Raw genomic sequence first — 18,246 nt, 5'->3', positions numbered from 1 at the left:
ACACTGTTAGACTAATCTTTATCTTCCTAGCCCCTTCTCTACACAATTAACTACCTTAGCCCAAACCCCTTTGCCTTGTCACGTTTTCATAATTTACTACTGTAATTCAGTATGTAAGTGTTCATGTCTGTGTCTTTGGGTCTTCATTTCTTTATGAGGGCTCCCGTGCCATGTAAAACTTGTATTAAACAGATTTGTATGCTTTTCTCCTGTTGATCTGTCTTATGTCAATTTAATCCTCAGGCCCATCTGAAAAGTCCTAAAAGGGAGGGAGTAAAATTTTGCCTCCCCTATAGAGCCTTCCAATTCATCATGAAATAGAATATACCGTAGAATACCATGGAATTCACCATGGTATATCCTTGCATTTTTTTGGGTCTTCTCTAATTTCACTCAGCAATGTTTTAAAATATTGTGTGTAATTGTTTTTCACATATTTTGTTATCTTTAACCTTAAATATTATATACTTCTGATAATCTAAGTTATGTTTAAAATTTTTTTAAGTCCCTTTTTATTTTGCTAATAGATGTGAATACAACCGATTTGTATATTAAATTTGTATCTTGCAAACTTGATAAATTCACTGTTTGGAACGAATGCTTTTTTTGTACATACTTTAGTAATTTCTGTGTGAAAACTGTATCTTGTTGATTAAAGCCAGTTTAACTTTTTCCTTTCTACTGTTTATTTTATTTTTTTCTTGGCTTATTATCATTGCCAGGAGTTTCAACACACTTTTACATAGAGGTGATGTATTTAGAAATCCTTGCCTTGTGCCTGATTTTGGAAGGAACAATTCTTACACTATTGAGTATACTATTAGCTATAGGTTTATGTAGTTGCCCTTTATTAAAATAGAAAACTTCTATACCAAAGAAGGTAAAAGTTTGTCATGAATGAGTATTGAATTTCATCATATGCTATTTCTGGATTTATTGATATGATCATATAGCTTTTCTTTTTCAGTTTCTTACTATGGTTAATAATGTTGGAGCTTTGAATATTAAAGTAATCTTGGTTTCCCACTTGTTATGATATGCAAACCTTTAAAAATAGTTTATATTTTCATAGGAATGTTTTATACTTAGTTCTTTAGTAATATTAGTCTAATTTTCTCATGTCTTTTTCTGGTTTGGTAGCAGGGAGATGCTGGTCTCAAATAATGAGTTAAGAAGTGCTCCCTCATCTTTTATTTTCTGGATGACTTTTCAGAATTGATCTCCTTTCTTTCAGAAATGTTTGTAAGAATTTAGCAGTGATCTCATCTGGACCTGATGTTTCCTTTGTGAGAAAGTTATAAATTACGTATTTAATCTTTAAAAATACATATAAAACTATTCAGATTAACTGTGTCTTTTTAGTGAGTTTGGTGGTTGTACTTTTTAGTGAATTTGTCCATTCCATTTATATGGTTAAATTTATTGTCATGAAATTCTTCAAAATAGTCTTTTTATCTGTAGTATCAGGAGCAGTGTCCCCTCGTTCATTCTGATATTTTTCCTTATCGGTGTGGCTAGATTAATTTTATTAAACTTCTGGAACCAGCTTTTATTTATTTATTTATTTATTTATTTATTTTTTTTGAGACGGAGTCTCACGCTGTTGCCCAGGCTGGAGTGCAGTGGCGCGATCTTGGCTCACTGCAAGCTCCGCCTCCCGGGTTCCCGCCATTCTCCTGCCTCAGCCTCCTGAGTAGCTGGGACTACAGGCGCCCGCCACCGCGCCCGGCTAATTTTTTGTATTTTTAGTAGAGACGGGGTTTCACTGTGGTCTCGATCTCCTGACCTTGTGATCCGCCCGCCTCGGCCTCCCAAAGTGCTGGGATTACAGGCTTGAGCCACCGCGCCCGGCCGTGGAACCAGCTTTTATTTATATTGTTTTCCTGTGTTGTTTGTTGTTGTCGTTGTTGTTGTTCACTGATATTTTTTATTTGTATTTGTTCCCTCAATCTTACTCTAGGTTTAATTTGCTGCCCTTTAGTTTCTCATAGTTGGATCTTAGAACATTGATCTGAAACTTTTCTTCTTTTCTACATAAGCATTTAATGCTGTGGATTTCTCTCCTGTCACTACCTATCACAAATCTGATATGTTGTGCTTTTATTATCATTCAATTAAAATATTTTCCACTTTTTATTTTTTCTTCACTCCATGTATTTTTTAGAATAATATGACTTATTTTCTAAATCTTTGCAGGTTTTCTATATTCTATTGATTTCCACTTTAATATTCTGGTCAAATGACATTTTCTTTTAATGAATTCAATTCTCTCAAAATTAGTAAAAAAGTAGTTCAAGACCTACAATACTGTCTATATTGGTGAATGTTTTAGGCATACTTGAAAATAATGTATATTTTGCTGTTTTGGGGTTGAGTGTCCTTTTAAGTGTCTATTACAATAATTTGGTTGATTGGGCTATTTATGTTGTCTACAACTCTACTGATTTTCTGTCTGCCTTTTCTAGCAATTAATAAGAGACAAATGTTAATCTCCAACTATAATGTTAGACTTGTTTCTTTCCCCTTTCCTTTCTTTTTTTGTATTACATATTTTGTAACTGTCTTGTTATGTACAAGCACATTTAAGATAACTGAGTCATCTTTATCCCATTAGTCACTGGAAACAGTCTTCATGCTGTAATCTATTTTGTCTGGATTAATATAGCCACTGTGACTTTTCAAAAATTACTGTTTGTATGATAAGGCTTTTGTACGTTCTTTTAATTTCAATCCATATCCTTATGTTTAAGATGATCTCTCAAAGACAGCATATAATTGTGTCATCTTTTATCCAGTGACAATTGAAGAGACTATATCATTTACATTTAATGTAATTATCAACATGGTTGACTCGAAATCTACCATTTTTCCAATTCATTTCTATTCTATTTCTCTTTATTCTTTTTGTTCCTTATTTTGAATAAATTGAGTATTTTGTGATTCTAATTTATCTGTGCTATTGGCTTTTGATCTTAAATCACACATTAAGAAACTCTTCCAAGGTCTACAATGTGCATTTTTATTTTATCACAATCTCCTTTAAATAATGGCAAATCATATCATATTTAAGTATCTTACAACAATATACTTCAATTTCTCACCTGAAATCCTTTGTCCTATTGTTGCCACGTTTTGCTTCTACATATGCTATAAGTCCCACACTATACTGTAAGTATTCTTGCTTTAAGCTGCCAATTATCTTTTTCAGCTCTATTGAGGTAGAATTGACAAATGAAAATTGTATATATTCAATGTGAACAACGTAATATATATACCCAGAAGTGGGCTTGCTGGATTATATGGTAATTCTATCTTTATTTATTTATTTTTTTTAAGACTTGTTTTTTATTTTTATTTATTTATTTATTTTTTAGGTATTAAACTTTGGTTTCTTTTTTTTTTTTTTAATTATACTTTAAGTTCTAGGGTACATGTGCCTAATGTGCACGTTTGTTACATATGTATACTTGTGCCATGTTGCTGTGCTGCACCCATCAACTCGTCAGCACCCATCAACTCGTCATTTACATCAGGTATAACTCCCAATGCAGTCCCTCCCCCCTCCCCCCTCCCCATAATAGGCCCCGGTGTGTGATGTCCCCCTTCCCGAGTCCAAGTGATCTCATTGTTCAGTTCCCACCTATGAGTGAGAACATGCGGTGTTTGGTTTTCTGTTCTTGCGATAGTTTTCTGAGAATGATGATTTCCAGCTGCATCCATGTCCCTACAAAGGACACAAACTCATCCTTTTTTATGGCTGCATAGTATTCCATGGTGTATATGTGCCACATTTTCTTAATCCAGTCTGTCACTGATGGACATTTGGGTTGATTCCAAGTCTTTGCTATTGTGAATAGTTCCACAATAAACATACGTGTGCATGTGTCTTTATAGCAGCATGATTTATAATCCTTTGGGTATATACCCAGTAATGGGATGGCTGGGTCATATGGTACATCTAGTTCTAGATCCTTGAGGAATCGCCATACTGTTTTCCATAATGGTTGAACTAGTTTACAATCCCACCAACAGTGTAAAAGTGTTCCTATTTCTCCATATCCTCTCCAGCACCTGTTGTTTCCTGACTTTTTAATGATTGCCATTCTAACTGGTGTGAGATGGTATCTCATTGTGGTTTTGATTTACATTTCTCTGATGGCCAGTGATGACGAGCATTTTTTCATGTGTCTATTGGCTGTATGCATGTCTTCTTTTGAGAAGTGTCTGTTCATATCCTTTGCCCATGTTATGATGGGGTTGTTTGTTTTTTTCTTGTAAATTTGTTTGAGTTCTTTGTAGGTTCTGGATATTAGCCCTTTGTCAGATGAGTAGATTGCAAAATTTTTCTCCCATTCTTAAGTTGCCTGTTCACTCTGATGGTAGTTTCTTTGCTGGTGCAGAAGCTCTTTAGTTTAATGAGATCCCATTTGTCAATTTTGGCTTTTGCTGCTGTTGCTTTTGGTGTTTTAGACATGAAGTCTTTGCCCATGCCTATGTCCTGAATGGTACTACCTAGGTTTTCCTCTAGGGTTTTTATGGGTTTAGGTCTAACATTTAAGTCTCTAATCCATCTTGAATTAATTTTCGTATAAGGAGTAAGGAAAGGATCCAGTTTCAGCTTTCTACTTATGGCTAGCCAGTTTTCCCAGCACCATTTATTAAATAGGGAATCCTTTCCCCATTTCTTGTTTCTCTCAGGTTTGTCAAAGATCAGATGGCTGTAGATGTGTGGTATTATTTCTGAGGACTCTGTTCTGTTCCATTGGTCTATATCTGTTTTGGTACCAGTACCATGCTGTTTTGGTTACTGTAGCCTTGTAGTATAGTTTGAAGAGAATACTATAAACACCTCTACGCAAATAAACTAGAAAATCTAGAAGAAATGGATAATTTCCTGGACACTTACACTCTTCCAAGACTAAACCAGGAAGAAGTTGAATCCCTAAATAGACCAAAAGCAGGCTCTGAAATTGAGGCAATAATTAATAGCCTACCAACCAAAAAAAGTCCAGGACCAGATGGATTCACAGCTGAATTCTACCAGAGGTACAAGGAGGAGCTGGTACCATTCCATCTGAAACTATTTCAATCAGTAGAAAAAGAGGGAATCCTCCCTAACTCATTTTATGAGGCCAACATCATCCTGATACCAAAGCCTGGCAGAGACACAACAAAAAAAGAGAATTTCAGACCAATATCCCTGATGAACATCGATGCAAAAAGCCTCAGTAAAATACTGGCAAACCGGATTCAGCAGCACATCAAAAAGCTTATCCACTGTGATCAAGTGGGCTTCATCCCTGGGATGCAAGGCTGGTTCAACATTCACAAATCAATAAACATAATCCAGCATATAAACAGAACCAAAGACAAGAACCACATGATTATCTCAATAGATGCAGAAAAGGCTTTTGACAAAATTCAACAGCCCTTCATGCTAAAAACGCTCAATAAATTCGGTATTGATGGAACGTACCTCAAAATAATAAGAGCTATTTATGACAAACCCACAGCCAATATCATACTGAATGGGCAAAACCTGGAAAAATTCCCTTTGAAAACTGGCACAAGACAGGGATGCCCTCTCTCACCACTCCTATTCAACATAGTGTTGGAAGTTCTGGCTAGGGCAATTAGGCAAGAGAAAGAAATCAAGGGTATTCAGTTAGGAAAAGAAGAAGTCAAATTGTCCCTCTTTGCAGATGACATGATTGTATATTTAGAAAACCCCATTGTCTCAGCCCAAAATCTCCTTAAGCTGATAAGCAACTTCAGCAAAGTCTCAGGATACAAAATTAATGTGCAAAAATCACAAGCATTCTTATACACCAGTAACAGACAAACAGAGAGCCAAATCATGAATGAACTTCCATTCACAATTGCTTCAAAGAGAATAAAACACCTAGGAATCCAACTTACAAGGGATGTAAAGGACCTCTTCAAGGAGAACTACAAACCACTGCTCAGTGAAATAAGAGGACACAAACAAATGGAAGAACATACCATGCTCATGGATAGGAAGAATCAATATCGTGAAAATGGCCATACTGCCCAAGGTAATTTATAGATTCAATGCCGTTCCCATCAAGCTACCAATGAGTTTCTTCACAGAATTGGAAAGAACTGCTTTAAAGTTCATATGGAACCAAAAAAGAGCCCGCATCTCCAAGACAATCCTAAGTCAAAAGAACAAAGCTGGAGGCATCATGGTAATTCTATCTTTAACTTGTGAGTATTCCTCAGAAAAATGTCTATTCGGGTCCTTTGCTCATTTTTAATCTGATTTTTAAAACTATTGAGTTGTGTGAGTTCCTTACAAATTTTTAATATTAACCTTTTATCAAATAAAGCTTACAGATTTTTTTCTCCAAATCTGTATGTTACCTTTCTATTTCGTGGATTGTTCCCTTTACTGTGCAGAAACTTTTCATTTGCTGTAGTATCACCTATTTAGTTCTTGCTTTGGTTGCTTGTGCTTTTGTCATCATACCAAAGTTTTTTTTTTGCCAAGACCAATGCCATTGGGCTTGCCCTCTGTTTTCTTCCAGTAGTTTTACAGTTTTGAGTCTTATGTTTAAGTCTTTAACACATTTTCAGCTGATTTGGGGGGAATGGTGTAAGATAAGAATCAATTTCCTTTTTCTGCATGTGGACATTCAGTTTTCTGAATACCGTCTGTTGAAGAGATTATCCTTTCCTTACTGTGTGCATTCTTGGTGCTGTGATTAGAGATTAATTTCCTATATACGCATGGGTTTATTTCTGTGTTTACTATTCTGCTCCATTGATCTATGCCTCTGTTTTTATGCCAGTACCATCCGATAGCTTTATACTATACTGATTACTATAGCTTTTTAATATAAATTGAAATCAGAAAGTAGGGTGCCTCCAGTTATGGTCTCCTTGCTCAAGATTGCTTTAGATATTTGCAGTCTTTGCTGGTTCTACAGAAATTTTAGAATTGTTTTTTCTATTTCTGTAAAATTGCCATTGGAATTTTATAGAGATTTCATTGAAGTTATTGGTTGCCTTGCATGTCATGGCAAGACTGACAATGATTCTTCTGACCCATGAACATGTGATATCTTTCCATTTACTTATGTCCCATTCAATTTCTTCCATTAACATTTTATGGTTTTCACTATACAGATCTTTCACCTCCTTGGGTAGATTTATTCCTAAGAATTTTATTGTTTTTGATGCTATTGTAGATGAGATTATTTTCTTAATTTATTTTTTGGATAATTAGTTGTTAATGTATAGGAACAGTATTGATTTTTGTATGTTGATTTTGTATCCTGAAATTTTATTGAATTCGTTATTGTAAGAATTTTCTGGTAGAGTTTCTACAGATATATATATATCTCTTAAGAAGAAAACTTCCTTAAGTATTTTATGTGGTGTAGGGCTCTTAGCCATAAATTTTATTTTCTTTTGTTTGTCTTTAAAAGTATTCATTTTGCCTTCAATTTTAAAACACATTTTTCTAGGTACAGTATTTTATATAAATATATATATCATATATATGTAGTCACTACAGCAGATCTCTAGAACTTTTTAATCTTGCTTGACTGAAATTTTATGCCCATTAAATATTAAATTCCATTATCTCATTTCACTCTTTGATTTTACAAATTAAACTATTTTGGTTTATAATTTCTTTGTGTTACTAACATTCCAATTGTATTTTCTCAGTTATTCCACAATGTACAGCAAATTATTTCTGGCTGCAGTCACCCTGTTGTGCTATCAAATACTAGATCTTATTCATTGTATCTAAATATATTTTTATACATGTTAACCACTTCATTTTGGCCTCTTTCTCCACTACCCTTCCAAATCCCTGGGAACCATTATTCTACTCTCCATGAGTACAATTGTTTGAATTTTTAGCTTCTCCACCACTGGGTGAGAACATGCAAAGTTTGTTTTCCTGTGATTGGCTTATTTCACTTAAAGTAATGGCCTCCAGTTCCATCCATGTTATTGCAAATGACAGGATCTCATTCTCTTTTTATGGCTGAATAATACTCCATCGTGTATATGTACCACACTTTCTTTATCCATTTATATACTAAGTTGTTTTCAAATCTTGGCTATGATGAATAGTGCTGCAATAAACATGGAATTGCAGATATCTCTTCCATGTACTGATTCCTTTCCTTTGGGTATACATCTAGCTGTGGGATTCCTGAATAATATGGTAGTTCTATTCTCAATATTTTTTGAGGAACTTCGATGGTGTTTTCCATAGTGGCTATAATAATTTGCATTCCCATGAACAATGTATCAAAATTCCCTTTCTCCACATCCCTCGCCAGCATTTGTTATTGCCAGTATTTGCATAAAAGCTGTTTTAATTGGGGTAATATGGTAGGTCTTTGTAGTTTTGATTTGCATTTCTCTGATCAATGATGTTGAGTATCTTCTCATATGCTTATTTGTCTTTAGGAAAAAAGTGTCTATTCAGATCTTTAGCCCACTTTAAAAATCAAGTTATTGGGTTTTTTCCTATAGAGTTATTTGAACTCTTTTTATATATTCTGGTTATTAGTCCTTTGTCAGATGGATAGTTTGCAAATATTTTTTCCTGTTCTATAGATTGTCTCTTCACTTTTCTTTTTCTTTGCTGTTCAGAAGCTTTTTAATTTGATGTGATTCCATTTGTCCTTTTTGCTTTGGCTGCCTGTGCTTTTGGGGTAGTATTCAAAAAATCTTTACCCAGACCAACATCCTAGAGAATTTCCACAATGTTGTTCTTTAGTAGTTTCATAGTTTGAGGTATTCGATTTAAGTATCTAATCCATTTTAATTTGATTTTTGTATCTGATGAGAGATAGGGATCTAGTTTCTTTGTTCTGTATGTGGATATCTAGTTTCAACAGCACCCTTTGTTGAAGAGACTGTCCTTTCCTCAATGCATGTTCTGGCACCTTTGTCGAAAATGAGTTCACTATAGATCTACAGATTTATTTCTGGATTCTCTATTCTGTTCCATTGCTCTATGTGTCTGTTTTAATGCCAATACCATGTTTTTTTGGTTGGTACAGCTCTGTAGTACAATTTGAAGGTATTATGATTCCTCCAGTTTTGTTTTCTTTTTTCAGGGTGGCTTTGGATATTCTCAGGCTTTCATGGTTCCATATAAATTTTAGTATTGCCTTTTCTGTTTTGGTGAAGATTATCACTGGGATTTTGATAGGAATTGCATTGAATCTGCAAATTGCTTTGGGTGGTATGAACATTTTTACGATATTGATTCTTCCATCCAAGAACTTGGAATATCTTTCCATTTTTTGTGTTCTCTTCAATTTCTTGCATCAATGTTTTAGTTTTCATTGTGGAGATATTTCACTTCTTTGGTTAAGTTTATTCCTAGGTATTTTATTTTATTTGTAGGTACTGTAAGATTAGTTTCTTGATTTCTTTTTCACACTGTTCACTGTTGGCATATAAAAGTGCTACTAATTTTTTATGTTAATTTTTATCCTGTTACTTTACTGAATTTTTAAAAAATTAATTCCAACAATCTTTTGGAGGAATCTTTAGTTTTTTCCAAATATAAGATTCTATTGTACACAAACAAGGATAATTTAACTTCTTCCTTTCCAATTTGGATGCCTTTTATTTCTTTCCCTTGTCTGATTTCTCTGGCTTAGACTTCCAATACTATGTTTTATAACCGTGATCAAAACGGGCATTTTTGTCTTGTTCCAGATATTAGAAGAAAGGCTTTCAGCTTTCCCCATTTAGTATATTAGCCATGGGTCTATCATATACAGACTTTATTTTATTTAGGTGTGTTCATTCTATTTCAGTTTTTGAGGGTTCTTTATAATGAAAGAATGTTGAATTTTATCAAATGCTTTTTCAGCATCAAATAAAATGTTAATATGGTTTTTATCTTTCATTTTGTTGATATGATGTTTCACACTGATTTTGCATATGTCGAACCATTCTTGCATCCAGGGATAAATCCCTCTTGTCATGATGAATGATCTTTTTAACATATTGTTGAATGTGGTTTGCTAGTATTTTGTTGAGGATTTTTGCATCAGTGTATATCAAGGATATTGGCCTGTAGTTTTATATTTTTGACGTGTCATTGTCTTATACTGGTATCAGTAAAACCGGGTTTGTAGAATGAGTTTGGAAGTATTTCCTCCTCTATGTTTGGGAATAGTTTGAGTAGGACTGGTATTAGCTCTTCTTTAAATGTTTAGTAGAGTTTAGTAGTGAAGCCATTGGGTCACTGACTTTACTTAGATGCCCTTTTATTGCAGATTTGATCTTATTGGTCTATTCAGGTTTTAGATTTCTTCATGGTTCAATTTTGGTAGGTTGTAGGTATATAGGAATTTATCAATTTCTTGTAAACTTTCCAATTTATTGGCATATAGTTGCTCGTATTAGTCTCGAATGTTCCTTTGAATTCCTGTAATATCAATTGTAATGTCTCTTGTAATCTGATTTTACTATGGAGTTCTTTCATTTTTTCTTAGTCTGGCTAAAGATTTGTCACTTTTATCTTATTTTTTTAAAAAAACTTTACATTTTGTTCTTTTGTATCTTTTTTCACTTCAATTTCATTTATTTCTGCTCTGATCTTTCTTTTCTTATACTAATTTTGAGTTTGATTCTCTTGCTTTCCTAGTTCTTAAAGATGCATTGTTAGATAATTTATTTGAAAATTTTCTATGTTTCATGTAGGCACCTGTTGCTACAAACTTTACACTTAACACTGCTTTTTCCCCTCCCTTCGTTGCCCTCCCCCTCCAGCTTTCGTATGTTGTGTTTCCATTTTTATTTGTTTCGAGGAATTTTTAAATTTCATTTTAAGTTTCATCATTGACCCACTGGTCATTCAGGAGCATATTGTTTAATTTCCATGTGTTTTTATGGTTTCCAAAGTTCCTCTTGTTATTAATTTTTAGTTTTCTTTCCATTGTAGTCAGAAAAGATACTTGATATAACTAAAAATTTCTTGAATTTTTAAAGTCATATTTTATGACCTAACATCTGGTCTAGTCTTAGAATGGTCCATGTGCTGAGAACAATGTGTTTTCTGCAACCATTCGATGAAATGTTCTGTAAATATCTATTCGGTCTATTTGGTCTGTAGTGTAGAGTAGGCCAGATGTTTCCATGTTAATACTTTTGTCTGGATGATTTGTTCAATGTTGAAAGTGAGTTGTTAAAATCGCTAACTATTGTATTGGAGTCTATCTCTTTCTGTAGTTCTAATAATATTAGCTTTATGTATCTGGATGCTCTAATGGTGGGTGCATATATATTTATAATTGCTATATCCTTTGCTAAATTGATCCCTTTTTCATTATATAATGATTTGTCTCTTTTTATAGTTATTGTACTGGAACCTATTTTATCCGATAAGTATGGCTACTCTTGTTTCTTGGTTTTCATTTCCATGTAATATTTCTTTCCATTTAATTTTCAGCCTGTGTGTATCTTCACAGGTGAAAAGTGTTTCTTTCTTGTAGGCAACAGGTTATTGGGTCTTGTTTTCTTAATGCATTCAGTCACTCTATGCCTTCAGATTGAAAAGTTTAGTCCATTTACATTTAATGTTATTGATAAATAAGGACTTATTTCTTCTATATTGCCATACGTTTTCTAGTTGTTTTTTGGTCTTCATTCCCTCCCTTCCTTCATTGCCCTCCCCTCCCTTTGTTGCCCTCCCCTCCCTTTGTTGCCCTCCCCTCCCTTCGTTGCCCTCCCCTCCCTTCGTTGCCCTCCCCTCCCTTCGTTGCCCTCCCCACTCCTTTCGTTGCCCTCCCCACTCCCTTCATTTACCTCCCCACTCCCTTCGTTTACCTCCCCACTCCCTTCGTTTACCTCCCCCTCCCTTCGTTGCCCTCCCCTCCCCCCTTCGTTGCCCTCCCCTCCCCCCCTTCGTTGCCCTCCCCTCCCGCTCCCTTCGTTGCCCTCCCCTCCTCCTTTCCTCCCCTCCTCCTTTCCTCCTTTCTTCATTTTCTTCCTGTCTTTGTGAAAGTGATTTTCTGTGGTATGTTCTAATTTCTTTCTTTATATTTTTGTGCATTTGTTGTAGGCTTTTTTTATTTGAGATTACCATGAAACTTGCAAATAACATCTTATAACTCATTATCTTAAACTAATGACAATTGTACTCTGATAGCAAAAACAGGCAAAGAGAACCAACAAAAACTACAGTTTAACTTCATTCCACCATTTTTTAGGTTAATCTTTTAGTCTTCCTACTCAAGATACGAAAAGTATACACACTGTAATTACGTAATTATCTATTTTTGTACTTACTGTACCAGTGAGTTTTGTATCATCAAATGATTTTTTTTTTTTTTTTTTTTGAGGGGAGAGGAAGTCTCACTCTCTTGCCAGGCTGGAGTGCAGTGGCACAATCTTGGCTCACTGCAACCTCTGCTTCCCTGGTTCAAGCAATTCTCCTTCCTCAGCCTCCTGAGTAGCTGGGATTAGAGGTGCCCACCACCACTCCCAGCTAATTTTTTAATTTTTAGTAGAGACAGGGTTTCACCATGTTGTCCAGGATGGTCTCGATCTCCTGACCTTGTGACCCACCCACCTCAGCCTCCCAAAGTGCTAGGATTATAGGTGTGAGCCACTGGGCCCCATCAAATGATTTCTTATTGCTTATTCATGTTCAGACTGAAGAACCCTCTTTAGCATTTCTTATAGAATAGGTCTGGTGTTGACAGAATTCCTCAGCTTTTGTTTGTCTGTGAAAGTCTTCATTTCTCCTTCACGTTTGAAGGAGATTTTCACTGGATATATTATTCTAGGGTAAAAGGCTTTTTCCTTTAGGACTTATATGCCACTCTCTCCTGGCCTATAAGTTTTCCTCTGAAAAGTCTTCTGTCAGACTTATTGGAGTTCCATTACATATTATTTGCTTCTTTTATCGTGTTGCTTTTAGGATTATTTCTTTATCTCTGACCTTTGGGAGTTTAATTATTAAATGCCCTGAGGTAGTCTTCTTTGCATCAGATCTTCTTGGTATTCTATAACTTTCTTGTACTTGAATATTGGTATCTTTCCCTAGGTTTGGAAAGCTCTCTCATCATTTTGAGTAAACTTTCTACCCTGATCTCTCCTTCTCTACCCCCTCATTAAGGCCAATAACTTAGATTTTCCCTTTTGAGGCTATTTTATAAGTCCTAGAGGCATGATTCATCATTTTTTATTTTTTCAGCTACTCTGACTATGCATTTTCAAACACTCTGTCTTCAAGCTCACTAATTCTTCTGCTTGATTCAACTCTGCTCTTGAGAGACTCTGATTCTTTCTTCAGTTTGTCAATTGAATTTTTCAGCTCCAGAATTCCTGTTTGATTCTTCTCAATTATTTCAATCTCTAGAGATACCTCTATACTGTTTTGTATAGTGGCTATACTGTTGGCATTCTTCCCAACCGTGTTCAAGGGTTCTAATATCTCTATATCCTCACAAACACTGATCTTTTCTCTATTTCTTAATGTACTTTAAGTGTATCTCTCTACTCTTTTCTTGTTTGTATAATTTCTGATACATAGTATGATATTTTATCTTTGTTCCTTTCTGGATTCTTTTAAGATTCTTGTTATCACTGATTTTTTTTTCAGAAATTTGATTATGATGTGTGTTGGTGTGATTTTCTTTAGAATTCTTTTGTTTGATATTCATTGACAGTTTTACCTTTGTGTATTTATTAATTTTGGTACAAATTTGAATTTTTTTGCCATTATTTCTTCAAATACTTTTGTTGACATCTGCTCCCTAAACTTTTTAATTTTCTTTTTCTGGGACTCCAGTTTTTTTCTTTTTTTTTTTTGAGATGGAGTCTTGCTCTGTCACCAGGCTGGAGTGCAGTGGCACAATCTCAGCTTACTGCAACCTCTGCCTCTCGGGTTCAAGCGATTCTCCTGCCTCAGCCTCCTGAGTAGCTTGTAGACACTTGATGTTGCCCCACAAGCTCACTAATGCTCTGTTCATTTTCTTTTATTTGTCTTTGTGTTTTATTTTGTATAGTTTTCATTACCATATCTTCAAGTCACTAATCATCTCTTCTACATTGTCTAATCTACTGCTAATCCTATCCTGTGTATTTTCTTTTCATTTCAGATATTGCATTTCACATCACTAGAAGTTATATTTAAGCCCTTTTTACATTTTACATTTGTCCTATGCTCATGATTTACTCTATATTCTTAAACATATGAACCATATTTATAATAGCTGTTTTAATTTCACTGTCCACTAATGTCTTTCATTTATCTGTTTCTATTAATTGATATTTATCCTAATCATAGATCTTATTTTCCTGCTTTTTCTTTTCTTTTCTTTTCTTTTTTTTTGAGACAGAATCTCCCTCTGTTGCCCAGGCTGGAGTTCAAATGATTCTCCTGCCTCAGCCTCCCAAGTAGCTGGGATTACAGGTGTGCACCACTACACTTAGCTAATTTTTATATTTTTAGTAGAGACGTGATTTTGCCATGTTGGCCAGGCTGGTCTCGAACTCTTGACCTTAAGTGATCCGCCCACCTCAGCCTCCCAAAGTGCTGGGATTTCTGGCATGAGCCACTGTGCCCAGCCTTTCCTGGTTTTTTTGAATGCCTAATAATTTTTGACATCAGACTTTTTCATTACGTTCAATTTTGTTACATTACTTTATACATTGTTGGATTTTTGTTATGGTTTGCAGTTCAGTTGCTTGGATTTAGTTAAATCCTTTAGAAGCCTTTAAGCTTTGTTAAGAAAGGTACAACGATGTCTTCAATCTAGTAATAATTTATTCTCTCCACTAAGGCAATATATTTTGATGACTCTACCCATGCCCCATGGATTTTGATGTCTTTCTATTCTGGCTTATTAAGGGTCAAGAATTGTTCAGTCCTGTATGAGCATCAGAAATTATGATGCCTGTTCCTTTCCAGTGGTTATTTCTCTGGGCTTAGGAAGCATTCTCTTACACATGCACAGATCAATCTTAAGCCAAAGACTTTACTAGATCCTGCTGCAGATCTTAAAGGCTCTGTATGTGTAGTTGCCTCTTTTCTGGTACTCAGGTCCACACATCTTAGCCATCTTGCCTCCTGACATTCTTTCTCTTTAATTCAGCAAAACTGTAAGGTACTTTTACACTCTCTCCAGTGTACCATGGCCTGGAACTTGCTCATAGGCAGCAAACTGGACCAACTGTAGGATTCACCCAATTTGTTTCCATCTTCTCAGGAATCACAATCCCGATCTGCCCATTATCCAGTATCTGAAAATTATTTTTTTCATATATTTAGTTTTCCAGTTATTTAAAGTGTAACAGTAAACTAGGTCCTTATTATTTTTCTTAGCTAGTAGTAGACATTCTATCCTCATTATTTTAACTGTTGCATTTAAAATAACCCATGTTTATTGATGACATAATTTTAATAATTTGGTTCCAAATGTTAGAGATTCAAGTTGTTTCCAATTTATTAAAACTGTTGCTTTCATAAACATCATTGTACATAAAGCTTTGAATTAGTTATTTTGTTTAGTTAGCTTCCCTAGAAGAGGAATTACTAGATAAAAAAATTTGAACACTTCTTATATTCTTGATAGATATGGAGCAAATTGCCTTTTAGAAAGCAAGTTCCAACTTACATTAATCTCTACTTATACCAATTTATTGAGCTTTAAATGTGTCGCTATTATAAGTATGCTTAAAAATACTGATTTGTTCAATCCTCACAACAAACTTATGAGCTAGACACTATTAATAGCACCATTTGAAAGATGAGAAAACCGAGGTACAATATTTAAAGACTTAAAGACTTCAATAGCTGATAGGTGATGTGTCCAGAATTCAAACAAAGGCAATGAGGCTCCAGAGCCTCCATTCTAACTAACTCCATATTCTACCTCCTTTCAAACATTGTTATTAGTTAAAATCTTTGCAAATTACTCACAAAATGGTATCTCATTCTTTCAATTTGATTACTAGTAAAACTGAAATGTTTTTGGTATTTCTTAGCTTTTTATTTCCTCTCTAATGGAGTAAATATTTGTGTCTTTTGCCTGTCTCATCCCTTTAAGACTAGCTGCCTTAAAGCGGGAAATGTGAGTAAGAAGTTACGGAACTATGAACTTCCAGAAATGCACAATGCTAGTGCTGTAAAAATGGTTCAAGATCCTGACCATAGGGTTGCTCTGTAGATAGGGGGTGAAATGCCAGGTTTGCTCACTATGGTCATATCTATAGTAAAGACCTGTCTTAATGGTTTCTACTCTTGGTAGTCTGAATATGTTTCTGGAAGGACAAGCAAAGAAGAAGAAAATTAGAGGATCTCTAGTGTTCTTGGAATTAGTAGCTTAAAAGAGAACTCAAAATAGTATTAAGGGTAGCCAGCACTACTCTTCTTTGAATGAGGAAAACATTGAATTTGAAGGATTATTTGGCCAGTAGGTAATCAACATCATTCCAAAAATAGGTTTTAAGGCTATATTTATGGTGCTTTTTGGCAATTCTAAGCAACTACATTTGGCTTAAAGATAATCTTGACAAAATCAAATTATTTCAAATTCCTTTCAGAATTTTTTTCTCAGTACATGTGACACAGGGAAAACAAATATTGTGAATGCTTTTACATTGAAAAGGAATGATAACTACATTAATAAATTGTTATATTTCTTTTCTTTTCTGAGACAGGGTCTTACTCTGTTGCCCAGGGTGGAGTGCAGTGGCACAATCTTGGCTCACTGCAATCTCCACTTCCCGGGTTCAAGCATGAACTCATGCCTCACCTCCTGAGTAACTGGGATTACAGGTGCGTGTCACCATGCCTATCTAATTTTTGTATTTTTAGTAGAGATGGGGTTTCACCATGTTGGCCAGGCTGGTTGTGAACCCCTGACCTCAAGTGATCCCCCCACCTCGGCCTCCCAAGTGCTGGAATTGCAGGCATGAGCCACCATGTCCAGCCTCATTGTTATATTTCTAAAGCGTTTTTTGTTATTATATAATAAGAAATTTTAATTTCCTTAACAAAAGAGACAATCTTTTAGAATATAAATGTACAAAGTCAGTAATTTTATATGTAATATGAATTTAGTACATAATACTAGGAAAATAAGGAAGCCTTTAAAAATTTTTGTAGATCTGTATATTCAAGATATCTCACTATTGATGATTAAGATAGACTGGCTGACCCAAATATGAATGTCACATCAGCAATTTAACCCATCACTTACTGAGAATCTACTTTATGCCAAACAGGAACTTTGCTAGATGTTGAGTGTTCAGCAATGAATATGAACGTAAATTTCTAGAACCAGAATGCTTGGCTTCAAATCTTAACTATGTGACTGTTAGCTATGTGACCTATGAAAAGTTATTTCTCTGTGCCTCAGTTTCTGTTAGTAAAATAGTGATAACCAACGCTGAGGGGCTCCCCACCCTGGGAATGTAAACAAATGCCTTCTATTTTTTTTTGGAAATTCATGAGAAACAAGGGACATTTCCAAGTGGCAATGGTATTAAGGTTATAGCAGTTTTGTGCAATGAATAGGGGGATGCTCTCTTTTCATCTTTCTGGAAGAGTTGTACATGGGGATATATCAATTAGAATACTTTTTTTTTTGAGTCTGGTTGGGACTTTTCTGTAAAATCCTCAAGTCCTGATGCTCACTTTGAGAAAACTTTTACAACTACTGATTCAATGTCTCCTAAGAACACACTACAACTGTAAAGTGTCCTAACAATCCCTTACTTTGGCCACTTACCGAGGAACCTTATTCTTTAAAATTATAGACTACCAGCAGCTTTACTGTTTAAACTGTTATCAGTTAAAATTCCAGATCTTGCCAGGACAATCTAACTACCCCAGAATCAAGATATAAAGCATTTTCTGTAGTCTAAAACTTCTCTTTTGCCCCTTTGCATTAAGCCCTCCTAACACTACCAGTCCTGGTCAGATCAGCTTTCTGCTGCTACAGATTCATTTTGCCTTTTTAGAATTACAAACAAATGGAATCCAAAATTAAGGACACTTATATATCTCGTTGTGTATATTATCAGCGCATTATTGCTGAGTGGTTCTCTTGTATAGCTGTAACACATTTTGTTTACCCATTCATCAGCTAGTGAACATTGGGTTGTTTCCAGGTTTTGGCTATTATGAATAAACTTCTATGAACACTAATTGATGTTCACATCTTTTTTTTTTTTTTTTTTTCCCTCTGAGACTGGGTCTCACTCTGTCACCCAGAGTGCTGTGTG

General features: G+C 34.9%; 1 protein-coding gene across 8 annotated transcripts in view; it reads left to right on the top strand.

Annotated features, from left to right (window-relative positions):
* LOC102145599 (uncharacterized) overlaps positions 1–18,246 on the top strand; it is a 682,844-nt gene that overhangs the window by 287,552 nt on the left and 377,046 nt on the right. The gene's annotated exons all lie outside the window — the stretch shown is intronic.

This window comes from Macaca fascicularis, chromosome 17 (genome assembly GCF_037993035.2).
Source record: "Macaca fascicularis isolate 582-1 chromosome 17, T2T-MFA8v1.1".
NCBI lineage: Eukaryota > Metazoa > Chordata > Mammalia > Primates > Cercopithecidae > Macaca > Macaca fascicularis.
This window is presented reverse-complemented; position numbering and strand designations above follow the sequence as displayed.